This window comes from Erinaceus europaeus, chromosome 13 (assembly GCF_950295315.1).
Source record: "Erinaceus europaeus chromosome 13, mEriEur2.1, whole genome shotgun sequence".
Taxonomy (NCBI): Eukaryota; Metazoa; Chordata; class Mammalia; order Eulipotyphla; family Erinaceidae; genus Erinaceus; species Erinaceus europaeus.
Window position 1 is genome coordinate 19,361,318 of NC_080174.1, and position 16,900 is coordinate 19,378,217.

The window sequence follows — 16,900 nt, forward strand, 5'->3', positions numbered from 1 at the left end:
TCCTGGCAATCTGTAATTAAATTTCTCAGATTGCTGTAAAATATTTCCTTTTTGGGTTTCGCTTCCTCTTTCTTACTTCTCTATTTTATTCTTAATAGTCTACTGTTTAAGTTACATATTAAAAAAAAAAATCTCACCATAACATGGCTTTTTCACTAAGAGAATTGTGATAGCTGGAGTCCAGCAACTTGAGACACCACAATCTTTATAAATTGCCTGAAGCTTCCTTGGGAATGTTGCAGGGGTGAGGTGCCAGGGGAGCTAATTATTGTGTGTAGGTAAATCTTTCTTCCTATCTTCTTATCTTTCTATTTCTTCCTTCCTTTCTTTCTCTTGTCTTTCATTCTTTCTTTTTTCTTTCTTTTCCTTCCTTCTTTTTCACTCTTTCTCCAACTAAATCGACACTAGAGTTATTCTTAGAGCAATCACAATTTCACTTTCTTAAACTTTTTTTTTTTAACTGTATATTCTCGTCATGCAGAGTGACTTTTGCACAGCTACTTCACATTTACTTTTCAGATTCGACTCACAGGGACGACACTTAATAAAGACAATAAAATGCGTAGGACCGAGAAGAAGTGTGTGTGTGTGTGTGTGTGTGTGTGTGTGTGTGTGTATGACCCAGAAGTGTGTGCGTGTCTGGAAAGGGGGGCTTCAAAGATAAACCCGACGGCCGCGGAAGCAGCGGGGGCCCAAGTAATGCAATCTTTCTTTCTCAGACCCTGGGTTCCCCAAAGTAGAATAAATAGCAAGTTTGTTGCACGGGAAGGTTACTCTCCTCAAGGACGGCCCAACTCAAGGCGGCAGGACTGGAGTCTCGCTGCCAGTCAGTCAGTCCCGCCTCCACAGCGACTCGGGGGTCCTCAGCGAGCTCCTCCACAACTTTCGGCCTCCTGGATCGCCGGCCAGCAGTCTCCGCTCTGCCCGATCGGGAGGAGGCGACGTGCTTCGCCGGGGCTGGAAAGCACAGCCGCCGCGGAGAAGGCCGTTCCGCCCGGGAAGGAAGGAGGACTCTGGACCCGGCTGTCTGCGGGCGCCCCCCCGCAGCCCCCAGGCTTCGTGCCCGCGGCCCCGAGCAGCCGCAGCGGAGGGGCGGGGCGGTCCCGGGGCGCATCCCCGCCCGCCCGCCCGCCCGCCCGCCCGCCCGCCCGCGAGCCGCTCGGCCCGCCCTGGCCCCGGCGCCCACGCCCCCTCGGGCGCTCCGTAGCCGTGACGTGCGCGCTGCGGGGCCGGGGACACGGCGGGGCTCGGGCCGGCGGGCGGAGACCGAGCCGGGATCTGTCCGAGCAGGAAGCGAGCAGGAGCCCGGCCGCCGCCCAGAGCTGCGTGGGGCCGCCTCGTCGCGCCCGGCCCTCGCCGCCTCGCACCCCGCCCTCCCGCGTCATCGGCCACAGGCAACCCCGCCGCCGCGCACCTGCCTTCTGCGCCCGCGCGGGTGAGTGTCCCCCGCACCCCGCACCCCTCCGCGGAGCGTCTGCCCCTTGGGGTCCCCGGCCGGTCGTGCTTGGGGGCCTCATCGCACCACCCTGGGGCCGCAGCCAGCTTCCCCTCCCCGGGGCGAGGCGAGGGCGCGGGTGTCTGCAGCAGGTGATGGGTGGGCCCGGGCGGAGACGGCTCCAGGTAGCGCAGGGGCTGGTTCTCTTTTCCCCCTGGACTGAGGGATCGCCTTTCATGGGTTTATTATCATCACCGAGATACCTTTGTGTATCTTTGCAGGGGCCCAGGTAGAAGAAGCAGGGCACTCAGGTGTCCAGCTCTTGACTGGGACACTCGGCAATAGTTTTATTTTTTTTTCTTCGTAACCAAGCTTGCTATCAAGTGCAGGGATAAGTACTGTTGATGCTGGGCTACGAGGATCAGTTTAATTACGACAGGAGATCCAGTTGGGGTTATTTAAAATTGTCTAAAGTCTTTCAGTGGCCCAGTACTTTTGAGTATGTTAATTCATTTATCTGCTAATAAGCCTTTTATATTATCCTCTCCCTAAAACAACTCTTAAAAAAATTCTTATAAAAATTATATGCTCAAACGCCAGAGTTTTTAAGTAGAAAGTTATTTTGTAAGGTTATTTCTAGAGCCTCCACAGGAGAAATTTTTACATTCTATTTCAGAAAACGTGTTGTCTTTTACCTCAGATAAAGAATGTGAAGGAATGTCTAGGTCGAATCTACAGATATTAGCGAGGAGCTAGGCAGATTGACCCAACTTAATGGACTGCTCTATTTGCTAAATTAAAAAAAAAAAATTCCATTTGTTAGAATTTCCTGCTACAGATGCTGCATCTAAATACTAGTTCGGCGTTGAGAATTTTAAAACTTAGATTTAACAGAAACTGTTTTCACACCATAAAAATCTCAATCTTGACCTTGGATAGGTAGTGGTCACGGTACAAAGGTTGGCAGCAAAATGGCATTTCTGTACAAATTAACTAAGCTTTATAAGATGTCTTGGGTTGTGGTTATCCAATTGGAAATTGTTTAGAGAAAAAAATTACCTTGGTGTCTTTTGTCATTAATTTTGGAAACACCACAAATTGGGCTATAACCAGAGCCTGAAACAATGCAACCGTTCAAAATAGCTCATTGACTTTTAAATGTCTAGCTCGTTTTTGAGGATTTTCAGTTGTACAGGAATTGTATGCACAGTGGTAAACAGAAGTCATTTCTGTCTTAGGCTGATCTGCAAGTTACATTTGGTTCTGTGACACATGCTGTGTATTGTCCTCCCAGATTCTTAAGTACATTTTTTTTGTTTGTTTTCATAAACTATTTTTAGAAGGCAGTCCCAGAAATGATAAGCAACACTAAATGAAAATTATAATGCCTCAGTACTCTGTATATAAAATACACATTCTTCATTAGTGCCTAGAAACATTAGTAAGAAAAGTGTAGTGAGCTATTACAATATTTAATGTGGGTGAATCAAGGTATTAAATATAGAGTTCTAAAAAATATCCTATGGGACTTATCTGAAATGGATTTTTTTTTTTTTTGCCTCTGTGTTTATGTGATCACATTTTAAAATAACAGTGGGCAGGAAATCTGAGAGAGGCTAAAGGCTCTTTTCTCATCCTGTTGTGACTTTGCCTGGAGACTGTGGTGTATCATGTCATTGTTTAGATAACTCAACTGTCCCTGGGTTCCAAAATACAGCTTTCTTTGGGAAGGTTTACATTTTTTTTTTCTCTTTTTCTTTTTACCATGTGAGGTTTCAATAAATATGAGCACTCCAAACATTTATTTAAAAAAAAACAAAAAAACAGTTTTCACTGTTGGTAATTGAAGCTCTACCTCTGATATGTAACATGCCACTTTTAATAAAGTTTTCACACCTCAGTGAATTCTTCCTTTTGCTGTATGAAAACATTTAAAGTAAAAGACTGAAGAAATATTAGCAAATCTCATGCAGTTGAATTTTGATCCCCATAAGACACATCATGATTTATGAACTGACCCTTTGGTGCTGTATAAAATCTCTCCTCATTCACTGCATCTGCCCTTATCAAAGCAGTAATTGAAGGACTTATTCTACAGAATTATTTTCAAGGTTGGCGGTCTTGTTCTTTTCTACCTGGGGAGTTTTAGACACAGAGAATTAAGTATTTGATGAAGGGCAGGTAGTTCAAAAGGGACAAAGTCTGAATTCACACCCAAGTTTTCTAACTGTGAAGAAACCTGCGTCATTTCCAGAAAGGCTCGGTTGCCAGTGATTTCATTCATTTGGTAGACTATTGGGCTAAGCCTGTAAGAACTGGTGTTGTGTTAAAGAATGTGATTTGAGGTTTGAAGGATGCACACAGTTGTGAGAATTGCTATGATTCTGGAGCTAGCTGATTTTAAGTCTTGTGGTGGTTTATTCTTAAGTGAACAGTCTTGGATAGGGATGTATCATTTCTGGCCTAGATTCTAGAATTCTGTTATATATATGTTCTACACTTTTTATTTTGATCAGTTTGTTATAACCAGAAATAGACTGTAATGCAATACTGTTTGTCATTGTAGTGAAAATGAATACCATAATGTTCCTAGTTAGGTATTTCAAATTTGTCCTCAACTAGGATAGATTGTTACCCATAAATGGAAACTGACTTTTAAGTATTACGCAGTTGACTGTAATCCTCGGTGGGTAAACCTTTTCGGATTATGATAAAATTGCCAGTTGCACTGTTAGGGCAGTTATTTTCTTTGTTAATGGTGCGTTTATTTCAGAATATCTTGAGCTGTAACAGACATAAAGGACAAAATAAGCACACAAAGTCCAACTTTTGTAGCAACCAGGAAGTCTTAATGGGGTGGAGTGGAGTTGAGTAAATGAGCAGAAAATGGTAAGAAGACTGAATTGTCTGTTTCATTATTTGGCATGAATTTATGTCTCCATGATACCCATATTCAACTGTAAATACAAAACCGTGACCCAAAGGCTTGGTATTAAATTATTAATGGATGGTCTGTAATACATCTGCTTCTGTTGTGTGTAGATAATCAAGAAATAACTAAAGTTAAATAAGCTTAAATTCTATTTTTGAGGCATTGTATAATAATGTTCACTGGAACCACAGTGTTTTGCATTTAAAATAGTCATGCTTCCATTGGACACTTTTTTATGTTTATTTATTTTTCCATCACTCCCATCACCAAAGGTCTGTGTTCCCTTCCCCACCCCCCACAGATAACCACTGTAGCTCTCCCACAGGTTTGGAAATAGGTTGACATTGTCATTTTCATATCCTCAATTGTCTCTATTCCGCATATGAGTGAAACCATTGTGTGGTTGTCCTTCACATGACACATTTTAGCAGATTGCTAGTAATCTCAATCATCTTAAAGTAAGCATTACAGTACTCTTTTAGTTAGGACTTTCGAAAATTATTATTATTTTTTTCTTATTGAGCAGTGTAGGAATGACATAGTGGTTTGAGATATGACCACAAATCAACCGAGAGTTCTCCCTGTGAGTACTAAAGAATAGGAAGTAGAACTGGAAGAACGAATCTGGCACCCGTTTGTCAAAAAAAGAAAAAAAAAAGTCCTGCTAGCATTGAGGAGAGAGGAAATTCTTTTCTCCAGTGACACCAATGTTCTGGAGATCATTCCTTCTGCGATATTCATGTAGGTGAATATTCATGGCCATACTCAGTAATGTGCACAAAGGGAGGTGGTGTTCCTGGCGAAACCACAGGCATCTTTTGTATATGTTACCTCACTTGTTCTTTTATTTGAAGGCAACCTGCTATTTAACTTTTACAAGGGATAAGGTAGAGCAGAACTTGAAAATTCCTGATATATGGAGTGGAGCAGCTTTTCAACAAATAACTATTGAGGGCTTTCTGTGTTTGATGTATGGTTATAGGTGGGGATGTGCTTCTCTGTCCTGGAACATCTTGGCATTTATGAAATAAGAGAGACAGAGATATGACTTAATTTAATACTAGGGTGGGGGGGGTACATAGCATAATGGTTATGCAAAGAGTCTCTCAGACCTGAGGCTCTGAAGTCCCAGATTTAATCCCCTGCACACGGTGAACCAGAGCTGGTGAATGCTTTGGTTAAAAATAAAAAATAAAAATCTAATACTAAAATGGCTGTTACCACACTACAAAAAAATCTGCACAAACATTACATTTGTATGGTGCTTTTACTCTTTTGGAAATTATTACATGTATGTTGATCCTTCAGATAACCTTGTGAAGTAGAGACAGTAAATGAAATCTTGGTATGTTCATGAGATCCTTAATGCTGGTCCTTGCGCTTTGCGCCACAGGCGCTTAACCCTCTGTGCTACTGCCGGGTTCCCGCTATGCCCATGAGAAGCTGGAGACAGAAAAATTAAGTATCTTGTTCTAGGTCAAGATGTGACAGCTTAAAAGTATAGCTGATAATGCAGCTCCTCTCCTCCCCCCTTTCCTTCCTTCCTTTCTTTCTTTCTTTCTTTCTCTCTCTCTCTCTCTCTCTCTTTCTTTCTTTCTTCCTTTGGTATTGAGGTCAATCCCCAATTGAGCCCAGCGCACTCCCCTGACATACACATCTCAGTTTATTTCCTTTTTTTTTTTTTTTTTTTTTTGCCTCCAGGGTTATCGCTGGGGCTTGGTGCCTGCACTAAGAATTCACTGCTCCTATGGTCATTTTTTTGAATTTTTTTTTTTTTGATATGACAGAGAGAAACTGAGAAGGGAAGGGAAGATAGAGAGGGAGAGCGAGCGAGTGAGCGAGCGAGAGACACCTGCAGACCTGCTTCACCACTTGTGACCTCCCTGCAGGTGGTGAGACAGGGGCTCGAACTGGGATCCTTTTGCGGGACCTTGCGCTTTGTACAATGTGAGCTTAACCCGGTGCCACCTCCCAGTCCCCCTTATTTTCTTTTTAAAAGTTTTTTTATTTTTTATTTTTATGAGAGAGACACATACACATGGCAAAGTACTGCTCAGGCAACGTATATGATCATGTCTTGGACTTGGAGGCGCTTAAGCGTGCATGTCCTGTGCTCTGCCCTCTCTCCAACGCTGTGCATACCTTTCCACTCTAGGTCCCCGGGCTCTCTTATTATCTATCTCCTAGATGTTGTTTTGGGTTCGTCTTGTATCAATGACTTATTTCATTTTATGGCTTTAACTTCAGTGATTCTGAAAAGATAGAGTCACTAAAGTGATGATTATTAAAGAGTTGCAGGGGTCGGGTGGTAGCGTAGTGGGTTAACTGTACATGGCGCAAAGGGCAAGGACCGGCATAAGGATCCCGGTTGGAGCCCCTGGCTCCCCACCTGCAGGCGGGGTCGCTTTACGCTCAGTGAAGCAGGTCTGCAGGTGTCTATCTTTCCCCTCCCCGTCTTCATCTTCTCTCTCCATTTCTCTCTGTCCAGTCCAACAATGACAATAATAACAATAATAGCCACAACAATGATAAAATAACAAGGACAACAAAAGGGGAAAAAATAACCTCCAGGAGCAGTGGATTTGTGGTGTAGGCACTGAACGAACTCTGGAAGGAAAAAAAAAAAAAGAGTTGCAAGCCCCCCCCCCCCATGGGAGATTGAAGATGATAGAAGATTGAAGATAATCATGCATTATTATGGAACTACTTTAATATTTTTAATAAAGCAAAATGGACTGAGTTTGGTAATTATTATTATTATTTTTTATATTTATTTTATTTATTCCCTTTTGTTGCCCTTGTTGTTTTATTGTTGTAGTTATTATTGTTGTTGTCGTTGTTGGATAGGACAGAGAGAAATGGAGAGGGGAGGGGAAGACAGAGAGGAGGAGAGAAAGATAGACACCTGCAGACCTGCTTCACCACCTGTGAAGCGACTCCCCTGCAGGTGGGGAGCCGGGGTTAGAACCGGGATCCTTATGCTGATCCTTGTGCTTTGCGCCACCTGCGCTTAGCCGGCTGTACTACAGCCCGACTCCCCTGGTAATTATTTTTTTTCTAGTTAGAGACTTTTCTTTTTTGTGGTCCAGGAGGTGGTGTAGTGGATAAAACGTTGGACTCTCAACTCTCAAGCACGAGGTCCTGAGTTTGATCCCCTGCAGCAAATGCACCAGAGTGATTTGGTGACTGCCCCCTTCTACCCCTTTCATTAACAAATAAAGAAAATATTTTTTTAAAAAGAGAACTCTCTTTTTCTTCTTATTTTTTTCCCCAAACTAGTAATTAGTCAAAAAAAAAATTAAAAAAAGAGAAATATCTTTTGGAGAGAGGATTTTGAAAATAACTTTATGACTGCTATGTTGGTATTAATCTAATGATTTTATGACTAATAAAGACTAATGAGCTAAGATATGTCTGTATTGGTACCTGTTTTTTTTTTTCCCCCATTATCACTGCAGCTAACTTTTTTTCCCCCCCAGATAGAAAGATGGAGAAACATAGACAGAGAGACAGAAAGACATCACAACACCAAAGCTTCCTTCAATATGATGGAGGCTGGACAAAGCAAATGTACTCCTGCTGGCCTGCACTGGTACCTTTATGCCTTCATTCATCTAACAAGTATTTGAGTGTCTACCATAGAACAGGCACTGTTCAGAGTGTCAACAATAGAGTGATAAATTAGTACCACGTCCCAGTCCAAAGTGACATTTTATTGTTGTTTTGAATTAAGCTAATTATAGACTCTCCAGACTAGCATGTAATCAGCCGGGCTGACTCTAAAGTTGGGTAATAGATGGTTGTCAAAGTGGTACAATTTGAGGACTGCTGAGAGACTCGTTTGCTCTGAAAAGCTCTCTTAGCCTTCAGCCCATTGATTTACAGCATTACTATCAGCCTGCTTCTGATAAAATAAGAGTTATGGTCCCTCTTTTTTTTTTTTTTTTGCCATCAGGGTTCAGCGAATGCACCATGAATCCACTGCTCCTGGTGGCCATCTTTTTTTTTTTTTTTTCCATTGTTGTTGCTGTTGCTGGATAGGACAGAGAGACATCGAGAGAGGAGGGGAAGACGGGGAGAAAAAGATAAACACTTGCAGACCTGCTTCACTGCTTGTGAAGAGACCTCTGTGAAGTTGCGGGTCCTGGAATTCAAACGGGGATCCTTGTACCAGTCCATGTGCTTCGAACTGTGTGTGCTTAACTTGGTGGACCACCGCTTGGCTCCCTGTGTTCCATCTTTTATCATAGTTTTAGGAAACAAGACTGAGAGAAAAGAAATGAGGGACGAGGCAGTGGCACACCTGGTAGAGTGCAGTTAACGATGCAGAAGGACCTGGCTTCAGAGCCCTTGGTTCCCATCTGCAGAGGGAAAGCTTCATGATTAGGGAATCTTACAGGATGTCTTTCTTTCTCCCTATCTCCCCCTTCCCTATAAATTTCTCCCTGTCCCTAATTAAAAAGGGGCTGATATGTTGGATTAATAGTTTGTTGGCGAAGTATCTTTTTTTTTTTTTTTTCCCTCCAGGGTTATTGCTGGGGCTCTGTGCCAGCACTACGAATCCACTGCTTCTGGAGGCTGTTTTTCCCTTTTGTTGCCCTTGTTGTTTATCATTGTTGCTGTTATTGCTGTCGTCGTTGACAGAGAGAAATCGATAGAGGAGGGAAGACAGGAGGAGAGAAAGAAATCTCCCGCAGATTTCTTTCTGCAGAAAGAAAACCTGTAGACCTGCTTCACTGTCTGTGAAGTGACGCCCCTGCTGGTGGGGAGCCGGGGACTCGAACCGGGACCCTTACGCCAGTCCTTGTGCTTCATGCCATGTGCACTTAACTCACTGCGCTACTGCCCGGCCCCCCCAGAGTATCATTTTAATAGCATCTTTGTTTATTGAGCTCATACTGTTTGGCAAGTACTGTCAAAACAAGTACTTTATGTCCAGTGGTCCAATTGGCATTATGACCCTCATTTTATAGTTTAGGAAACTGAATCAATACAGAGATGTTGATTGGCTCTGGCTTGCCACTTTGTCACCCGTATAGTCATCAGCACCTTGCAAGTACTCTTTTTTTTTTTTTTTTTTTTTTAAGATTTTATTTATTTATTAATGAGAAAGATAGGAGGAGAGAGAGAGAACCAGACATCTCTCTGGCACATGTGCTGCCGGGGATCAAACTCAGGACCTCATGCTTGAGAGTCTAAGGCTTTATCACTACACCACCTCCCAGACCACATCACCCTGTAAGTACTCTTGTGGACAGGGTGCCGATGTGCACACAGACTTGTGGTGCTCTGCCCGTCTGTGATGACACATCAGGTAGGTGGAAGGCATGGGTGAGTGAGTGGTGGGTGGGGAAAAGTCAAGAGAACTCATTTGGGGGAAGGAGGAAACTGGGAGGGTATTGGAATGTATTGCTTAGCTAACTGCCTGGCCCTCAGGTTTAATCTGCCTGTGAAAGCCCTGAGACTCCTGCCACCCTTGTGTTTGTCCAGCTGCTGAGTAACAACATGGGCATACCTCAGCTATCCTGTTTCTGCCACACTACCTTGCTCAGCTTACTGAGTTTCTCTGGGCTTTTGCTTTTTTGATCTGCATGATAAAGGAAACAGTTTACCCACTTTGTGTGTGTGTGTGTGTGTGTGTGTGTGTGCTACCAGAGCACTGTTCAGCTCTGGCTTATAGTGGTGGTGGGGGATTGAACTTGGGACTTTGGAGCCTCAAGCATGGGAGTCTGTTTGCATAGCCATTATGCTATCCTTCACCCTTAATTTGGCTCTTAAGAGGACTGAACTAGACAGTAAGTCCTATAAAGCACACGTCACATAGCTTAGCACCTAGTTAATGAACAACGTCACTGTTACTGGCTTCTCTGCCCTGTTCAGTGTGGAGTGTTCATCAAAAGTACAAATCAGCAACACTTTTAGAGATTTTGGTAGTACCTTAAAAAAAACACCTTTATTTTATTTGATAGGACAGAGAGAGATTGAGAGGGGAAGGAGGTGGAGAGAGAGAGAGAGAGAGAGAGAGAGAGAGAGGGGAAGGCAGACAGACACTTGCAGCATTGCTTCACCATTTGTGAAGCTTCCCCCAGTAGTTGGGAACCAGAGGCTTGAACTCGGGTCCCGGTGTGTGTAGCCAGATATGCCACAGCTCACCCCCCTTGAATAGTATCTTAGCATTAGCTAAGTTAAGTAGTTGTGAAACTTGTGTGCATCAGAATTGCCCGGGTAACTAGTACGGTCAGAAAAATGTGGGTGAGGCCTGGGCATTAACATTTTAACAAGCTTCTTGGTTGATTCACTTGATACATCAAAATTTGGGAACTACTAGCTCAAGCCTTTATTTTATGCTTATGTAGGGCTTCAGTAGTAGCGACAAAAATTGGATTAACCAGGTAGTCAATAGTAGGAGGAAGTGAAATATCAGTTACCAGAATCCCTTCACTGTTTTATTTTTCCTCCGCTCACCTTAAGCCTATTTGGGGCTTACAGCATCTATCTTCAAAGGACAATGCAGGGAGTCGGGAGGTAGCACAGCGGGTAATAAGCGCACATGGTGCGAAGCACAAGGACTGGTGTAAGGATCCCATTTTGAGCCCCCGGCTCCCCACCTGCAGGGGAGTCGCTTCACAGGCAGTGAAGCAGGTCTGCAAGTGTCCATCTTTCTCTCCCCCTCTCTGTCTTCCCCTCCTCTCTCGATTTCTCTCTGTCCTATCCAATGACAGCAATAACAACAATAATAATAACCACAACAATAATAAAATTCAACAAGGGCAACAAAAGGGGAAAAAATGGTCTCCAGCAGCAGTGGATTCGTGGTGCAGGCACTGAGAACTGGCAATAACCCTGGAGGCAAAAAAAAAAAAAAGGACAATGCAGTGTTAAGTTTCACACCTATATCTAGTTGTAATGAGTGTTACATACTATTCATCCCCTTCATTTGGTAGTGAACTAGTTGTATTTGATTGTTAAGCAAATACACACATAGCTATAATGCACATACAGGCACATGTGGTATGTATACACACACATGCTTGTATAGACCTTAGGACCTTTTAAAACTTTTTAATTGGATTTCTTAGATGATGAATAATCAGACTTGGTATTCTTAGCCTCATCAGGCACAGTCCCAGTAGGAAAGAGATTTCATCCTTGATGTTGCAAATGAAGAAATTACAGAGGTTATGGAACAAACAAGGGGTGGCAGGGTACCCAGGGAGTAGCAACAGCAAGAGGCTCTTCATTCTCTAGAGATTATCAGAGCTGAGAGCTGGCATTGTGGAGGAGGGCCCTCGGGAGCTTTGGCTTTGAGGCAGGCTGGTAGGGTGGAGGGGGGAGCTCTCTGATCTCTCCTCCTTTTGTCTTTGGGTCTTAGTTAGCTGGGGAGCCTAGGTGATGGATGATCTGTGCAAACTCACCCTCACAAGGTAGGATCAGAGAAGGGATGGGGATGCAGCGGACCAAACAGAAGGTAATTTGGGCATTGATTAGAACCTTTGGGAATGTTCCTTGGCGCATTTTAGTTTTTAGCATTATGATACACTTGCAGAATGCCTACTCCCCCTTCCCCCTTTTTTTTTCTGCCACAAGAGCATCATACAATGCTGGCTATTGGTGGTGTCAGGGATTGAACTTGGGGCCACTTTCTTGCAAGACTTCTGTACAATTATTACTATCTCCCCAGCCCTGACACTGCTTGTCTTGTAGAAAATGTTTATGTATTTTTCTCATTGAAATAAAGAGTTATTTAGGAACCTATGATGATCTATATTATCCAGTGAGAAATAATCTCTAGATCTGTTGGCACAGAACTTTTTTCTTTTTTAAAAAAATTTTTTTTACATTTATTTATTTTCCTTTTTGTTGCCCTTGTTTTTTTATTGTTGTTGTAGTTATTATTGTTGTTATTGATGTCATTGTTGTTGGATAGGACAGAGACAAATGGAGAGAGGAGGGGGAAGACAGAGAGAGGGAGAGAAAGATAGACACCTGCAGACCTGCTTCACCGCCTGTGAAGTGACTCCCCTGCAGGTGGGGAGCCGGGGGCTTGAACCAGGATCCTTAAGCCGGTCCTTTCACTTTGTGCCACATGCACTTAACTCGCTGCATTACCGCCTGACTCCCGAACTTTTTTCTTTTACTAGACAATGAACGACAGTAGTGGTCGACTGAGAGGGAAGAGAGATACCACGGCGCTACTCCACTGCTTGTGAAACTTTCCTTGTGTATGTGCTCCCATATGGTGGCCAGGGGCTTGAACCTGTGTTCTTGCTCATGGTAAAGTATGTACTGTGCTAGATAAACTGTCTCCTTTTTATTAGTAGGTTATGGCTTTATGTGGTTTTCTGAGATTTTCTTCAGTGAGTAGTTTTAGTTTGATGAAATAAATAAAAAAAATTATTAATTATTATTTTTAACCAGAGCACTATTCAGTTCTGGTACAGGAGATTGAACCTGGGACATTGGAGCCTCAGGCAAGAGTGTCTCTTTGCATAACTATGCTATTTACTTATCACCCTTAAAAATCTTTTAAAAAATTTAAAAAAATTTATTTATTTATTTTCCCTTTTGTTGCCCTTGTTGTTTTTCATTGGTGTTGTAGTTATTGTTGTTGTTATTGATATCGTCGTTGTTAGATAGGACAGAGAGAAATGGAGAGAGGAAGGGAAGACAGAGAGGGGGAGAGAAAGATAGATACCTGTAGATCTGCTTCACCGCCTGTGAAGCGACTCCCCTGCAGGTGGAGAGCTGGGGGCTCGAACCGGGATCCTTAGGCCAGTTCTTGTGCTTTGCTCCATGTGCGCTTAACCTGCTGTGCTACCGCCTGACTCCCCCTTAAAAATCTTTTAATGAATGTATTTTTTAAAAGCTTCAGGACACTACTTTAAATACTTTATTTATTTATTTTAAATAGGGACAAAGAAATTGAGAGGGAAGGGTGAGATGGGAACACACACACACACACACACACACACACACACACACACACACTCTCTTTCTCCCCCCCACCAACCTGTAGCATTGCTTCACTGCTTGTAAAACCTCCTTCCTCTATAGGCAGAGACTGGGGGCTTGAACTTGAGTCCTTGTGCACTGCACTGTGTGTGCTCAACCAGATGTGCCACCATCTGGCTCCTAATGAGTAAGTCTTTAAGCTTGTGTTAAGGGCTATCCTTTCAAGAATTTATTAGTTTCTGTTCCCTAGACTCTACCAATAGTGAAAACAGCAGAACACAGTGTTGGTATAGTAGTTACTACAAGTAGGCTATTAGGAATTATTTGTTCTTCTCACGTCTTTTTTTTAAAATACTTTATTTAATTTATTTATTCCCTTTTGTTACCCTTGTTGTTTTTTATTGTTGTAGTTATTATTGTTGTTGTCGTCATTGTTGGATAGCACAGAGAGAAATGGAGAGAGGAGGGGAAGACAGAGGGGGAGAGAAAGATAGACACCTGCAGACCTGCTTCACCGCCTGTGAAGCGACTCCCTGCAGGTGGGGAGCCGGGGTTCCAACCCGGATCCTTATGCCGGTCCTTGTGCTTTGCGCCACCTGCACTTAACCCGCTGTGCTACAGCCCGACTCCCTTCTCATGTCTTTTTAAAGACACAGTACATTTCTACATACATCTGTTCACCTTGTTATTCAGCTGTCTTCTGCTAATGCCAGTTTTACCTATCTTAATCTGAAATTTGGCTAAAAATGTAAATCCATGCTTTTTGTTTTGGGTATGTTTCCTATGGCATCAAAGGGAAAGGATGCCTTTTGAAAGATGGTATAGAGATGCTTGGTATATGAGCATCTCTCTCAGAGAAAATTTCAGTTTGTCTTTTGTTGATCATCTTGAGAGTTCTAAGAAAAAAAGGAGTGGAGGATCTCATTTAGATTAAGCAGTAGTTAGAGGGGGTCTGCTCACCGCTTCTAGAACAGGGTGAGCAATATAATTGCTTAAGGCTGAGCAAATGAGATAACAAAAGGTCTAACTTGAGGACTTGCTCATAGAGTTGAAACAGGTTTGGAATCAACCAAGTAGTTTCTGTCTTGGAAAATCAGACATTATGATTTTCCTTTCCTTCCCCTTCCCCTTCCCCTTCCCCTTCCCCTTCCCCTTCCCCTTCCTTCCTTCCTTCCTTCCTTCCTTCCTTCCTTTCTTTCTTTCTTTCTTTCTTTCTTTCTTTCTTTTTCTCCTACAAGTTACTTTTTTTTTAAAAGAGAAATATCAAACTGTTAGGAATCTTCTAAAAGCATACTGTTTATTTTAATTTGACATTGATAGAAGTGGTATCCTGCAGGGAAGAGTTGAGGCTGTTGGGTTTTTTTTTTTTTTTCTTTTCTTTTTAAGCTCTTTGAAGTTCCTTGATTTGAGGATTGAGTTCTTTCAAAAGAACTTTTCTCCTGTTCCTTGTTATTTTTTTTTCTAAAATTAGATGAATCAGCTGTATTTTGGTTTGTGGGCATGATTTTGCTGTCTGTTATCCTCCTAGTTTCTGGGGGAATAACAATGTGTATGCATGCGTACAGGTTTTGAAGAGAACTGGGTTAGTTTCTATCTTTTTTCCTAATAATTTGTGAACCTATTGTTTTTGTGCTTGAGGATTGGAACTGAAATTGTGGCTTGAGTTGGTCATTGATAGGGAAGAGAAAATATATCACGAGTGTGATGTCTGTAACTATAAAGTCAATCACTATATACTAAATGACTAATGAGCCTACATTATTTGAGAAAGATTTTAGGTGAGGAGCAGCTTTCATTAGAAAATAAATTACTGGGGGCGGAGCCAAGATGGTGACTTGGAGACAATAGGTGGCGTATGCTAACATGATGCCAACCAGATTTCCCGAGACAGACAACCCCATCAATGTGTCCTGGAGCCCCGCTTCCCCAGAATCCCGCCCCACTAGGGAAAGAGAGAGACAGGATGGGAGCATGGATCGACCTGCCAATGCCCATGTTCAGGGGGGAATCAATTACAGAAGCCAGACCTTCCACCTCCCACAATAACCTTGGGTCCATACTCCCAGAGAGATAAAGAATAGGAAAGCTATCAGGGGAGGGGATGGGATACGGAGTACTGGTGGTGGGAATTGTACCCCTCTTATCCTATGGTTTTTGTCAGTGTTTCCTTTTTATAAATAAAAATTTAAAAAAAAGGGAGTCAGTAGCACAGTGGGTTAAGCACATGTGGCGTGAAGTGCAAGGACTGGCATAAGGATCCTGGTTCAAGTCCCGGCTCCCCCCCCCTTCAGGGGAGTTGCTTCACAAGCATTGAAGCAGGTCTGCAAGTGCCTTTCTCTCCTCCTCTGTCTTCCCCTCCTCTCTCTACTTCTCTCTGTTCTATCCAACAGCAATGACATCAATAACTACAACAATAAAGAACAACAAAGGCAACAAAAGGGAATAAATATTTAAAGAAAAAAAATTATAAAAAATCAAAAAAGTTAACAAAAGAAAATAAATTACTTTAGTAAGAATTTTGTCTTTTATGAAGATACATTTTTTTCTGTTAATTTTATTTAACTTTTTAATTTTTTATTGATTTAATTATGAATGACAAGTCTGTTGGATAAGAGGGGTACAGTTCCACACAATTCCTACCACCAGAGCTCTGCATCCTATCCCCTCCATTGGAAGCTTTCCTATTCTTTATCCTTCTGGGAGTATGGACCCAGGATCATATTGGGGTGCAGAAAGTGAGGTCTAGCTTCTGTCTCTAATTGCCTCTCTGCTGGTCATGGGTGTTGGCAGGTGGATCCATACTCCCAGCCTGTTTCTGTCTTTCCCTAGTGGGGCATAGCACTGGAGAGGTGGAGTTTCTGGCCACATTGGTGAGGTCGTCTGCCCAGGGAGTCAGGTTGGTGTCATGGTAGCGTCTGCAACTTGGTGGCTGAAAAGCATTAAGATATAAAGCAGAACAATTTGTTTAATAATCAGGAACCTGGAGATAAGAAAAGAGCAGATAAGATTTGAGTTTGTGGAGATACATTTTATTGAGTTTACTGTTAGGTAGGGAGAGCCAGCATAAATTTGAAATGTGTAAACCAGTTGAATTTGGTGATTTTAATGACTTACTAGAAAAAATAATGGTAATAACCTGATGGCTACATACAGGAATGTTAACATTTTTAGGAAATGAGCCATTATTTATTATGTACTTCTGAAACTGGCTCAGAATCTCATCAACTTTGGACCTATTCTCTTAAGATCCTACCTTTTTTTTTTAAAAAAAACTTAATTTATGTTAAATTTTTATTAGTGATTTAATATCGATTTACAAAATTACAAGATAATAGGGGTACAACTATGCACCATTCCCACCACTAGAGTTCTGGATCCCCAATCCCGCCATTGTAAACGACAGCAGTTCTCCCAAAGTTACAGATATGGGCTAATTATTATTTCTACAACTATCTGTCTATCTTTGGCCTCTATTATTATTTTTTTATAGGTCCCATCTTCTCTTCCCTTGCAAGTCACACATACACCTATCATTACATCCAAATGTCCACCTCTCTTTCCTCCTCTCTCTCTAGTTCCTG

The 16,900-nt window shown here is 42.4% G+C and overlaps 1 protein-coding gene across 6 annotated transcripts in view; it reads left to right on the forward strand.

The window, feature by feature from the left end:
• The first annotated feature begins 1,184 nt into the window (after positions 1 to 1,184).
• Positions 1,185 to 16,900, forward strand: part of MYO6 (myosin VI) — a 148,699-nt gene continuing 132,983 nt past the window's right edge. For 2 of the 6 annotated variants that reach the window (XM_016187611.2, XM_060205413.1), the window contains exon 1: positions 1,185 to 1,435. The gene's annotated coding sequence lies outside the window, so the exon portion shown is untranslated. The remainder of the gene's footprint in view (positions 1,436 to 16,900) is intronic. The other 4 variants (XM_060205412.1, XM_060205414.1, XM_060205415.1 and 1 more) reach the window with 3 other exon arrangements.